Source organism: Nomia melanderi, chromosome 7 (genome assembly GCF_051020985.1).
Source record: "Nomia melanderi isolate GNS246 chromosome 7, iyNomMela1, whole genome shotgun sequence".
NCBI classification, from domain to species: domain Eukaryota; kingdom Metazoa; phylum Arthropoda; class Insecta; order Hymenoptera; family Halictidae; genus Nomia; species Nomia melanderi.
This window is the reverse complement of record NC_135005.1, coordinates 5,855,744-5,868,667: the sequence shown is the minus strand read 5'-3', so window position 1 is coordinate 5,868,667 and position 12,924 is coordinate 5,855,744. Positions and strand designations below refer to the sequence as shown.

The window sequence follows — 12,924 nt, the reverse complement described above, 5'->3', positions numbered from 1 at the left end:
GTTCCGATATACCTAGCCGCCCGTCAAATTGCACGCGCGCCCCACCGGCCACGTTTTGCGACGCGACGCGATGCGACGACACCACGCCAGGAGGTATCTATCCATTCTCGAATCTGTCTGGACACTCCTCCGTGCTGCCGGTAAATTCACCGACACCCGCCGTTTCCGGGTCCCTCCTACGAAGGAAGCCGTCGACCAGTTTAGAAACCATTGCGTCCACGTTAATTCTCGGGCTGGCGTTATGTGTTTCATATGAAATCGATTCACCTGATAGGGGAAAGTAGGGTAAAATGAGACGCTCTTTTCTGAATCGTAATAACCAAGTTTCTGGAGCAATGAACGGGTGAAATGTGTTTTAGAAATTTTAAATAGGTCCTTGGTTGTAAGAAAATGAAAGATTTTTTTAATGAAAATATTTAGTTATGAACGAAAATACGATTTTATGAAGGTATTGAAATACCCGCATCACGAACATGGTAGGGTAAAACGGGACACTCCTGTGAAATCATATAAAAATACAAAATTTTTATTTCTACCAAATGAAAATTGTTAACTGAACATATTTAATTGTTAGTTGATATTAGTAAACTAGGAAGATAGATGGTTTTATGAACAAAAATCACAAATAAATGTGTCACCTTTTTCTGCACTGGTGTGATCTAATTGGTCTGTTTTTATCTCATTTGCGATTCTAATTTGCTATATGTCAATACGATTACACGTAACTGATTAAAACTATAAACAACGCACATAGCAAGGGACTCCAGTTACTCCTGCGCTAATTGTTCCGTTTTTCACCGCGCATCATGATTTAGAAAAGCGTTTAAAATTTACAGTTTGGCACGGTAATTTAAGTGTCAAAAATATAGATTAAGAAACATAGAACTCAGTACTGTAGTTATCTTCTTTAATTTTTTAATCGGAAGGTAAGAAAAATGCTTAAAAATGCAACGTATACTATAAGAAATAGTCATTAATAACAGACGAATAATATGCAATTTGCATTCAAACAAATTGAATAACATTTATTACTTGATATCTTCACCACGAGCCTGACACGATGTTGTAGAACCAGGGGTTAACCGTGATAACGAAGATGCGGTGTTTTCTTGGGAGTTATAGGGAACAAGATTGCCAAACGAGAATTCGTTTTCGTCGTAATGATTTGTATCGATTAATTTTTCTTTCTTAACTGAACTCACTAGGGTTTGTCACTAACTATTTAATAGGAACAAAGAAGAATTCTACGTTCATCTATATCCGTGTTTGTTTTGAAACATAACGATTAATACGAAATGAATAATATTTTATTCGAACTTCAGTGTACGGAGTGATTTTAGCTAGTTTCGCTAGCTTCCGCGTGAGATTTTCTTCACGACACGATGGTCTATGACAGGCGGTTAAGAGACAAAGCGCGGCCTGAACTACCGGCCTCCGTCTTGTTGGTCAATTACACGGGCGATCGATTAAGTGGGCCGGATGATTCGACGCGAAAGATTCAATTGGCCGCGATACGGGTCCGCGTGGTCAGCGTCGTGTCAGTTCCAAAGCGGACGAATGCGCTCGCGCGACAATCTCTCCTTACCGTGGCCAGTAAATCAGCCGATTCCGAGGCTGAACAGTGGAGAGTTTATAAATGTATCTCCCACGCCCTCCACTGTCTGGCTCTGGATTTCTCTCTTTCGCGTTGCCTCCTCTTCGACCTCCGACTTCCTAGCTGCTCCAGACGGTCGCATCCGGAGAAAAAACTTCTAAAATTATTTCTTTCTTAAATCTCCCAAGACCAAACCGTTATCATTAGTTTCTGAAACATAGCGGAATTGAAATTTAAAAAGTTTATTTAATTGTCTTCAAATTTATTTCATTGTCGATTGTTCTAACATGTACAGTTTATGAAACATTTACTAACCCTTTACGGACTAAGGTTGCATATATGCATTCTTCATAAACTATCAATCTGACCGATCACATATATGCGTTCGGCGAAAACAACTGATACAGCCGAAATACTGATATGTATCTGATGTATACACATTGCTGTAGCTAATGAACCCGTATATGCATCCGGCGAACACAATTGAAAGAACCGGAAGAACATTTTATTTACCTTATGGAGAATCTGTGCACGTATTATACGTATCTCCAGAATTTGGCATTTTGGAGTACTATGAACGATAATGGCGTGTAAGCAGAACTGTGCGCTGACAATTTTAAACGACTACATACCTTGACAGCGACTTGGTTCCACGGTACGGTTCGCTTAGAACCGTCCCTTCCGCCAAGGGCAAATACCCTTTTGTGTTTTTATCTTCAATTTTCAATTTTTTTCTTTTCCATCGCGTGGTTTGCACCACTGCCCGCAGCTTTCTTCGCTGTTAAATTAATTCGCTTGTTTCCCTCAAGGTCGGGCTCCACGCGTGTCCCTGCCAGACATGTCGGCGTCGTCTCGAGCGGCAGCCTAAACGTGCGAAAAAAGAATGCCTCTCGGCAAGAATTACGGCGCGATAATGCGCCTCGGGAATTTCACTCGCTGCGCGGGGAGCGATGGAGATTTATTGTTTTAATGCGACCCTCGCCCACTCGGCCCGCGAAAATAGTTGACGAGCGTGTCGACGACGCTGAATGGATTTATCGTTCTTTGTGCGTGTCCGCGCTGCTGCTGCTGCCGCTGCTGCTGCTGATGTCGCTTCTATAGTTTGGCTGGGCGAGCTTGAGATTCGTGACGCGCATGCGCGACTAGGATGTCGTGGCGGTTCTGATTGTTGACGGTTGCACGGTGTGTAGTCGTTATTACGGTACAAAGAGATCGTAAATTAATCCTTTCGCTACAATGGACGAGATATCTTGTCACCATGATGTCATATCTACGATGCTATGGACGACATATCTTGTCATCATGATAATATCGTACATACAACATCGATGATGTCGAATGAATCGGAATATATGGTCCATTGTAGCGAAAGGGTTAAACTTATAAAGGAAAATCTTAAAACTTCAAAGTCGGTGCCAAATGATTTTGAAGGATTTTAAACCATGTTACAGCTGCTAATCACGATTCTGTGTCCTGACAAGATTATACGTCTGTCAATTCGCTTGTTCTATTACTTGAGACATGTTTAGCTTGAGAAAACAAAAAGCAAATGAGCTGGTATTGAATCTCTGGTAAACCGATGATCCTCCTTTTATTTTAAAGTGAATAATATGTATGTTACTATTTTGTACGGAAGTAGTAATAAATCTGATTCTAATAGAAAGTATTAGTGCATGCCACGCATAAGACATTCTTGTGTCAAACTGATTAACTCCACAAAACGAAGGCCAGGAGAATTCGAAGAGAAATGTTAATTGACCTTTAGGCGTCCACGGTCGAAGTCGGAGCACTATGAAAGAAAACTCCAGCGTGAATTCCAGCCGGAGATCCTAGAATCTGCTCGCGATTGACACTTTGACCGTCCTGTCAACCGTATACGGGTGACACCGCCACTTCACCGGTGCCCATATACGGGCGACAGCCTTTTTTCCTTGATTCTGAACGACGTTAATGAGTACCTTTGGCAAGATCTAGCGACGGCAATAAAATATTATGAAAGCAATAAACGAGAGATTTATTGAAATTAAAGTAATTCGAGATGAAAGGTACTTCGCTGATAACTGGTCACTCTAACCAGAGTTACGACTGTGTGGGACTTGCCCTGCGAGAAATGATTAATTCATTTATTTACGTTTTACTGGCTCGAAGAGATCCAGGAAGAATAATTATTTTAATGTAAGGTACGTGTCCTTACGCTATGCGGTGTGTTAAGAGTAACGATATGAACACTATGTTGGATTAACGAATACTCGAAGTGCCTCTAGCTGTTTCACGGCTTGATTAGAAATGAATCGATAGATTCACGGAAACAATGGAACATCTCGATTCGACGTTCACCGCGATAGCAATGCAACTTTAAATTCGCCATTACCGAGTTAATCGTATCGGTGAACCGAACAATAAACCTAAAAAATTCGCGACAAAACAGTCACAACTTCTATAATCGTCCAAAAAAAGAATGACACAGAAACTGAAATAAAACCTGAATACAACTCCTGTCACTGCAAAGTATCGTAATTCAAAGTTATTAATAGCACGCACACGTTCTGATCGAAGCAAGTCCCGTTCCAGAGTAGTCCAACGATAAAATTCTGAACGAAAGTATATCTACGGGCTGCTAGACGCGGGACACGCGTGTCCCTGGGGGAAGTCCGGTTGGCAACTTCGGACACGACAAAAGGAAGCTAGGGAGTTCGTATTTAACGTCAGTCGAGTGTCTCTGTCAACAGGGTTACAATTTCCGCGCGGCTGCTGCTCGCAGGAAAAGGCAATTCCGGTGGCGGAAATTGTAAAACAGAGCCGGGGACGTGTTAGCGTTCTAATCCACGGCGATGCCGTGGAATTAAAAGCCGGCGTGGCGCGCGGACCCGCTAATAAAATGATAATTGGAAGTATTAAGGGGGTATAATTAGCGGCGCCGTAGTTGAGCTCACTCTCCCGCTCACGCCGGCCAAGATTCACGTATCAGTGGATGACAACCGGCTCTCAGGCCCGCGGACGTCCGCGGCCGTTTAATGACACTTATGACAGGCAGACTGCCCCGCGCTGCGCTCCGTGGTCCGCGCGCAACGCGCCTCGTCGGATCATCCTCGGGCTTATGACGGATTAACGAAACGTACGACGCTCTCTCGCGATTAACTGCCGCCTCTATTAAATAATTATGAAACACGTATTTGTCGGGTGTCGGACGTCAGGCTGAGCGAAACGCCTTAACGAGTTACTTTCTTGATGGACGCGGCAGATACGCCGGCTACTCGGGGAACCTCGGTTTCTTATATTGGATTACGCTCGCTTGACGCATTCGATCTTTCTCTCTCCGTCTATCTCTCTTGGAATTGTAAAGTATCCCGAACGTTTGATTTTGCACGTTGGCAGACGTTGGGGATCCGTTAAGCTTGTTGGCCAACCGATTTTTCACTGATATCCGTACAATTCCGTGCTAATGACAATTATTCGTGAAGATTCAACCTGTGACTGGTGCACCGATACCGATTAGTTACTACTAGGTCGAATATTTATTTCTGTCGAATAATTAATTATATTAGTTCGAATAGTCATTCTGTACAAGTCTCAACCTATTCCCTATTTTATACTAAGGATCCAACGACCGCGGCGAAAGTAGCATAATTTCGTAACCACTGATCGATAACAGCGTTCTCCAAAAAGTCCAACGACGCGGATAAACGCGGTTCGTCGTTTCCGAACGGCGATTCTCGGCAAAACGTCTCGCGCGAGAACACACGCCGTTCACCCGGCGCAAATTGAAATTAATATACACACCTAAATAGTCCCGGGAACGAGGTGGCGGTCGTCGTCGAGCGGAGCGCTCATTCATCGCGCGGCCGGGGTGCAACGGACATCTTCCGCGCGGGTTCTTCATTCACGCGGGACGACCGTGCGCGTTTCGGCAGAGAATCCGCGGACGAACGGGCACGCGCCAGAAATACGGTTAGATCGGTTGATTCCGCAACTGTCCCGCGTTCCGCTTCGGCGAAACGATCGTTTGTCTCGCGGTCGTATTTCGCGGACGCATAACCGTCTCGTCGTCCGACCGAGGCCAGAAATTTCTTCCGCTACTTGGCTTTAATTGCCGCCGCGCCGCGGGCCCGCAACGGCCAGATACTTTATACAGATCACGCGACGAGGAGCGACGCTGTTGGGCTGACGCTCGCGTGAAAATAGACGCTCGATGCCTCATAGTCGCGGGACGCCGCGTCTACGGAACGCTTCACGGAGAGAGAAGGAGGAACGGGCTGGGCAAGGGGGAGAGCAAGCTGAACCTCTAGCCGCGCCGCGACGCTTGACTGTTATGAGCAGCTATAATAACAGCCGCGGCTAGCCGCGACGAGGAACCCCTCATTAATGGAACACCCGCGAGACTATGAATCGCCATGGCGAATCTTTAGTGAACGAACTGCTGCTCGTCTGACGACGGTCTCTTGAACGCGGATGAATGTACCGGGGCCAGCTGCCCACCGACCGTAGGACTCGTCGCGCTCCTATTGCAACTCCCGATGACAATAATAGACAGGATGGTCTACGACCGACGTTCCTACAACCGACCACCGGATCTCGCTGCCTCGCGATTGGACCGCGCGAGCGCGTAAGGCCAGATGCTCGTGAGTGGTTTGGAGCGAAATGCTATGGTGATTGTTTTCGAGTAATTTAAAAACAATGTTCTGCTAACTTCAGATTAGACGATATTACATATTTTAGACATATATAGAAAACTAGTAGAACATGGGGAAGAAATAATTCTAACCTGGATCCTTGTACATGTTGGAATTAGCAGATATGAGTGGGCTCGTAAAGTAGCGGAAGAAACAGTCATCGATCTGAATACACATATGAACTCATGATGACTTGATAGAATACATGAAGAAAAGAATATTAACGAACTGGGAAATATAGTGGAACAACAATTCTCTTCAGAAAATTCCTTCCATACATTCAAATATCTAAATAAATTACCCAAGTTAGAAAAGTGGCAATAAACAGAATCAGAATTGAACATACAAAAATCATATTCGCGTATTTCATCAAAAGTCACAATACTCATCTGTAATGACGTGTGATAATTACGGTGGAACATTTAGTTCCCTATTGCACCAATCACAAACATCTCTGTAGCAAACACAATGTCGACCGACTACTAAAGGAAAACCTCAAGACAAAATAGAAAACCTCACAAAATGTATAAAAGAAGCACACCTAATAAGGAAAGTAGTATAAGGATAAAGATCTTTATTTTTCTGTTACTCAAAAACAATCCCTACAGGCTCGTTTCGCTCGTGTGCACGCAAATTAAATCGAATTGTTTGTTCTCTTTGTGGCTTCCTTTGTCTTTAGATTTTTCGTATTGACAGAGTTTCGTGTAAGTAGTTCCTTCTACTATGGGAATGGAAATATCTATCTTAAATGTAGGATAGATGGAGTTATTCTTTTATTTAATTTTGTAGGAGTTGAAAAGATTTGATTCGTTTTCGTTAAAAAGAAAATGGAGAAACAATGGAATATGAAATGACGATTCGTTGAACTTTGGGTTTAGTAAATTTATCGATGAAACTATTAATTCGCGTGAAGGTAATCAGTTAGTCACTATCGATCAGCGAGAATCGAATTTTAATTTGTTATTCTTAGCGTTACTCTATAGATAAATTGTTTTCCTGTTTGTTTTGTTTGTAATACAGGTTATGAAATACGATATTATTTAATTGCTTCCGACGGCACACGTCGATATTCATTGTACGTCGTAACTCGAAACGCCGCATTGATAGCTCAATGAAGATGTTAAGATGATACAATTAACGTCCTCAAAAGAAGTTTATTTAAATTTATACAGTACGTCGCAAAAAGCGTTCGCGAAATTTATGGCGCTCTTAATGGTCGTAAACGTCGGAGGCGATTCAGCGGGCTACGTTCTGGAAACCCGGGAGAGCTTCAAAAATGGCGGCAATTTCAACACAATGCCGAACATTTCGGAACGCTTTAAATTATAATGTTCCATAATTCGAAATTGCTATACACTGTGTCCCAACGTTAAACGCACGGGAATCGGGCCTCGTCCATTCAAATTTGGGACACTTTATGTAATCTAAAGAAGTAAATTCAGCGTTCGCGTACGCGTCGCCCAAAATTGATCACCGATCAGCTTTAATTATATCATTATATTTTATTGCAAACGCGTGGAACACGAAATTTGTTTTAAACGAACCTTTAAGATACAAGAATCAACTTTATCGTTATTTCCAATGTCCGAACGATCGAGCCGCTCGAGTCGCAATCTTTTCACCGTTCGGGCGAGCGTTATGTTAATGCTTCATGAATGAAACCGGGATGTACTCCGATATGAATCGACGCCTCATTCAATTTTCGAGCTTCTTCAATGAAAATCGAAATCAGAAAATCGCCGAACGTCCTGAATCAGCAAACGCATTAAAACGGAATGGAACGTAGAATACTCGCAAGAGAGATAATTACATTGTAAACACACTTTTAAGACTCCAAAGTTTTCAACTGCTAAAACTTGGAATCCGTGTGCACAAAGCCGATAATTGAGCCACGCAATGGGCAAATCAATTAACTCCACAAAACAAGAAGTAGAGAAAAGTGATGCCACAGTAACATATTGATTTTTAATATTTCCATTTGAATACAAAATCAAATCATTATTGTAGAATGTATTTCACTTTATTAACACAGGTAGAGCTTCAATCGAACAAATATATAAAACATAAAATAGTATATTTTTGAAGTAACTTTTATTAGTACTGCAATTTTTCATGACCAAAAGAGTTTTTACTATTTTACGGTACCAAACCCAGTCATAATGAAACTCATATTAAATATAAATAGTTAATAGCCAATGAAGCGCTTTGGTAATAAAATCTTAAAAAATTCAAAAAGGTGGAGTTAATCGATCTGGCCAGTGAGCGGCTTAACCACAAATTTAAGTCAAGCATTAGAAACCGCGTATAAAACACTATGTAACTAAACATACGACAATTAAAATTTGTTAATATTATTGAAACTTATAATTTTTGTCATTCCGCGGTTAGTTACTTTACAGATAAAAACAACAACCGAAATTCGTCTCCGTCCACGGGACGCCCGTTTCCCCTTCCGATGTTTCGATTCGTTAGTCCCACCGCGACGGTTCGGTCCTCGGAAATAGTCGGATCGAAGCTGAACGCTCGTTAGGGTCGCGTTCCCGCGCGATTTCGTGGCTCGCTCGATGATTTACGCGTATTCTTTTCCCGCGGGCTGGGATGAGAAACGGTCGAGCAACGTCGTTAGTTACTTTTGTCCGTAAACATCGGTATATAAAATTCGTGTACGCCGCCGCGCCGCCGCGCCACTCTCGGTGGCGACACGTAGAGAACGGGGAACGGTATCGTTTCATTCGTTTTCAGCGGGTTTGATTTATGACCGTCTTACGCGCACTCGTAAACGTTATATTGGTTTTCACAGTAGCGACGCTCTCCCGCGGAACACGGCCAACCAATTAACTTCGCATCAGCCTCGATAAAAAGCGACATGGACCGCTACGAGGAAAAGGGCCGCTGCTTACCGACCAGATATATATATGTATTCTCGTACATATATCATATCTATATATTCTATATGTTCATATACATATACATATATACATATATATATCGGCGACTCGCCAGTAACCAAGAAAAATTATTGAGACGTCCAATCGAGCAAACATAATGAGATTGTAACGACGCGTTCGAATTTTAATCGACTCCGTGCCGATCGTCGCACTCGGGATACAAGTTTCGCTCAGAAAATTACGAAGAACGATTTAACAAAATCATTCGGTTCTCGTGTAATTCAGTTTCAGTTAATCAATCTGGGACGAACGTTCGTTATCGCGACTCACGTTAATTTAAAGTTCCCGGTGTTAGAACGTCTTAAGACGAGTTTAATTTTTCATCGATAATTTGAATCTACGTTTATGAGACATTAGACGATTGAATAGTTGAAAGATTAATGTTGATTCTGATACTATGTAACTATAGAAGTATACATTTACGATAACGCGTAATAGGTCTGTAGAAGTTCAGTAAATTCTCGTCTGCAAAGGGTTGATCCATGATCGATACCTTCGATGGAAGAAATAAACGACCGTAGGAAGTTTCTTGGCAAACCGAGGAGCCGTATTGTTTCGTTCTGTACGGCGACAGCGAGTCGTCGGATCTTTCGCAGAAGTGATCGCTAGGATTTATTTCATCGACTCATTCTGCCAACACTCGGGTCGCTCGCGAATCGAGCGAGGGCGTGCTGACGTGGTACGCCATGACGCTGAGTGCGTTCCAAAAATACGACCGCACTTTGGCACAGCGCGCAGCGCGCGGTGAGTTTAGCGGTTGTTTACATCGATAAAAAAGCTGTTGCGAGTGCCATTCCGGGCCATTAGTGACCTTCCACGTTACCCTCGCCGCGGTGGGAAGTATCTGCCGGCGAATGGAGAACGCGGGCCCGGGGATCCCTTTTACAATTCCTTTCGCGATGATTGGTAACGAGTTAGCGAATTAAGGTTTTTATTACTCGTTTAATACTGTGCCTCGGAGTGGCCGTTTCCGCCGGGCAGTGTCCGAGACTTCGGCAAATATTCTTTATCGACTATATGATACGCCGTTTATTTATTCTTAGCTGAAACCTCTTCAGAAGTCATCCGCGAAATCGTCGTGAAATTATCGTACTTCGGTTAACCGATCCCGCCTTCCGTTTGCTTTCAGACGAATCCCGTGGCAGGGACAACTGTCGCCCGGTCTAGCAGGGAATTCTACCTGTCAAAGTGGAATTCTTTCCTCGATGCTGACTAGACTAGTAAGTAACTGCAACTGAACACGGATAGACGCTTTCCAGTAAACATATTCATTATACGGTAAATTATTTTACAATTTAAAACGTTACCAATTTAATAAATAAATATATGTTCAATATGTTGACTGCTGTGTTGGTCACCGATGGGCGCAAATTGTTTGAAATTAATTACAATATACAAGACGATCGATATCGAATATAAAAATCTTTAATATCCAGACAATAGTATAAAACGTAGGAAACGGTTATCAGAAGAATCTTCACACCATTTTGTTAACACGTTGAATGCCGCGAGGTTGAGCTTTGACCAAATCGAATTACTGCAATTCACTTAATTATACCATGTTTATTTGAAAACATTTTATATTAGAAATAATACAACCTAATATGATGACGCTTAGTATGATAACCGTGCAACAATGATAACTCAGTTCTATCAAATACTTTGATATTATATTTTCCTCTATTTTCCGTGTTTTGCTTCGTAAAATCGCTCGACATTCAACATGTTAACCGTCCAGCTTTATTTACGAAAATCTCAATGGAAATATCGAAAGACCGCTTCCGTATATTCGAAGCGGACATTCCCGAGTGTCGTGATGCCGTTTAATCGACGGCCCTATCGTAAACACGGTTTCCGCAGAACCGTGAAAACGTACGAGCCGGCCGCCATTTCTATTCATTAGCGGCGTTCACTCGGGAAAATTAGATGACGCGGGTAACATAATAACAATAACATATTTCAGGCGGGCCGGTGCTGTGGTCGGCGCGCTGCAAGATATTTGTTTGCGCGCTTATGCACGCCGCGGAGTGACGTTTAGTGGGTGTTTTCAGTTTCCGTTTGTCTTGGAACGAGGTGTTAATTCGCGTGCGTGAAAACTACGAGCCGTCGACGCTCCTGAATTATTATTGCCGGCCCCGTCAACGCCGCTAATAATCCCGAAGAACACGCCGTGATCCTGTCGCGCATTTTTTGCCCATTTTGCCGGACGGCGCGGCGTCGCGTCGCGTGGGCCGCGATTACCCAACGCGACGACTAAATCTTGCCCAACCGACGGGATAAGGAATGTTTTAATAACCTTTGACGGCACAATAACGCTCGCGTAATATTCCGCACGTGTGCGTATCTCTTTCCTCGATGCAGGAAATAACGTTCAGGGGAGAAAGACAAAACGCGTATAAATAGTTCGGAGCGTCGCATTCGTGGGACCATATATTTTCCTCTGAACGCAACAATATAATGTAAACTTTGTAATAGTAGTGTATAACATTTAATTTCCTTGCAAAATTGAATGAATTTGGAACCGCAAGAAATTTGAAATTGATCTTTTATACGATAGTTCAGAGGTAAATAGGGATACTAATGATTCGACTCAAATGAGCGTACTGTTACACGATTCAGGAGTAAAATACTTTTTAACGTGATTCTTGATATTCTGAATTCGAATAGATGAACCCATTCGTTACCAGCATTTCTTTCAATAACAATCTCCGGTTACAATATTTCATTAAATAAAATATATGATCTTTACAAAATACAAATAATAATCGAGAAGGAAATCTCATCGACTTCCTGCACATTCTACCATGCGTTACAATATTGTGTAGATGAAATCACGTGTAAGTGTAATGTACTCTCCTCTGCGCAAAATAGGAAACACTGATCGTCGGAAATATGCGGCGTTGGTAGCGAATGCATTAAATATCAACTCACGATGCAGCGTTCGCGCGATTATCACCGAGATTTAAGTCGTCAACGCCGGATCGGCAATCAGCGCTCGTCGTTATAAACTCATTACACGTGTCGATTCCGTGGACCAGCTTGATTGCGGTCAACGAGTGCTCGATCCGATTCGCGTTGATCAGCATCGCACGCCTCGCCGAGACTTTCTAACAATCTGCTGCGCCGGACGAACGGGCCGGAGGAATCGTTTCCGAAGACCGTTCTTTATAGCCGGTTAAAGGACAAAGTGTGCCATTTCGTACACCTCCCCGCGTTTTAGAACGTTTCAGGCTCGCCGGCCAATTTGCAGCCGGACACAGTAATCGAGTTAAAACGCCGTTTGCTGTAAAACCGCGGGTTTCTAGTTTTTGCCGACGGTTGGCAAATCTTCTTTTAAGTGTTACCCATAATTCATCCATAGTCAGATGACCGGGTAGAAAAACGGCGGGGCTGGAAGGTTGCGCCATTTAGGGATGCCGCTTATTTGCGGGTCGGAGCCAGCGACTCGGGGACAAGCCTTCCGATGGAACCTCTAAATTAATTATGAATCGACCAGCGTAACTTGCACGCTTGCGGGACGCGGTTCGACTGCGAGGCGGTAAAAAGATACGAAATTATTCTTCCGCTTGGACCTTAACACGTTAACCGGCCTATCGGCACTCTTCGAATAACTCGAGCAATTAGAGTAATTTTCTTAAACCCTTGCTAATACAATATCGTGATCTCAAATTGGAATTAACTAAAATAAATAAATCACAATTTTCTTGAGTCC

General features: G+C 43.0%; 1 protein-coding gene and 1 long non-coding RNA gene across 8 annotated transcripts in view; one reads left to right on the top strand and one right to left on the bottom strand.

Annotated features, from left to right (window-relative positions):
• klu (zinc finger protein klumpfuss) overlaps positions 1-12,924 on the top strand; it is a 346,064-nt gene that overhangs the window by 241,919 nt on the left and 91,221 nt on the right. For 4 of the 7 annotated variants that reach the window (XR_012998901.1, XR_012998903.1, XR_012998902.1 and 1 more), the window contains one exon: positions 10,342-10,432. The gene's annotated coding sequence lies outside the window, so the exon portion shown is untranslated. Of the gene's footprint in view, positions 1-9,983; positions 10,140-10,341; positions 10,626-12,924 lie in introns of those variants that run through there. The other 3 variants (XR_012998908.1, XR_012998907.1, XR_012998905.1) reach the window with 3 other exon arrangements.
• On the bottom strand, positions 78-2,925 carry LOC143174702 (uncharacterized). Its single transcript, XR_012998920.1, has 3 exons — positions 2,227-2,925; positions 1,586-1,804; positions 78-267 (listed from the first exon to the last, which is right to left on the bottom strand). It is a non-coding gene; the product is annotated as an uncharacterized LOC143174702 (long non-coding RNA).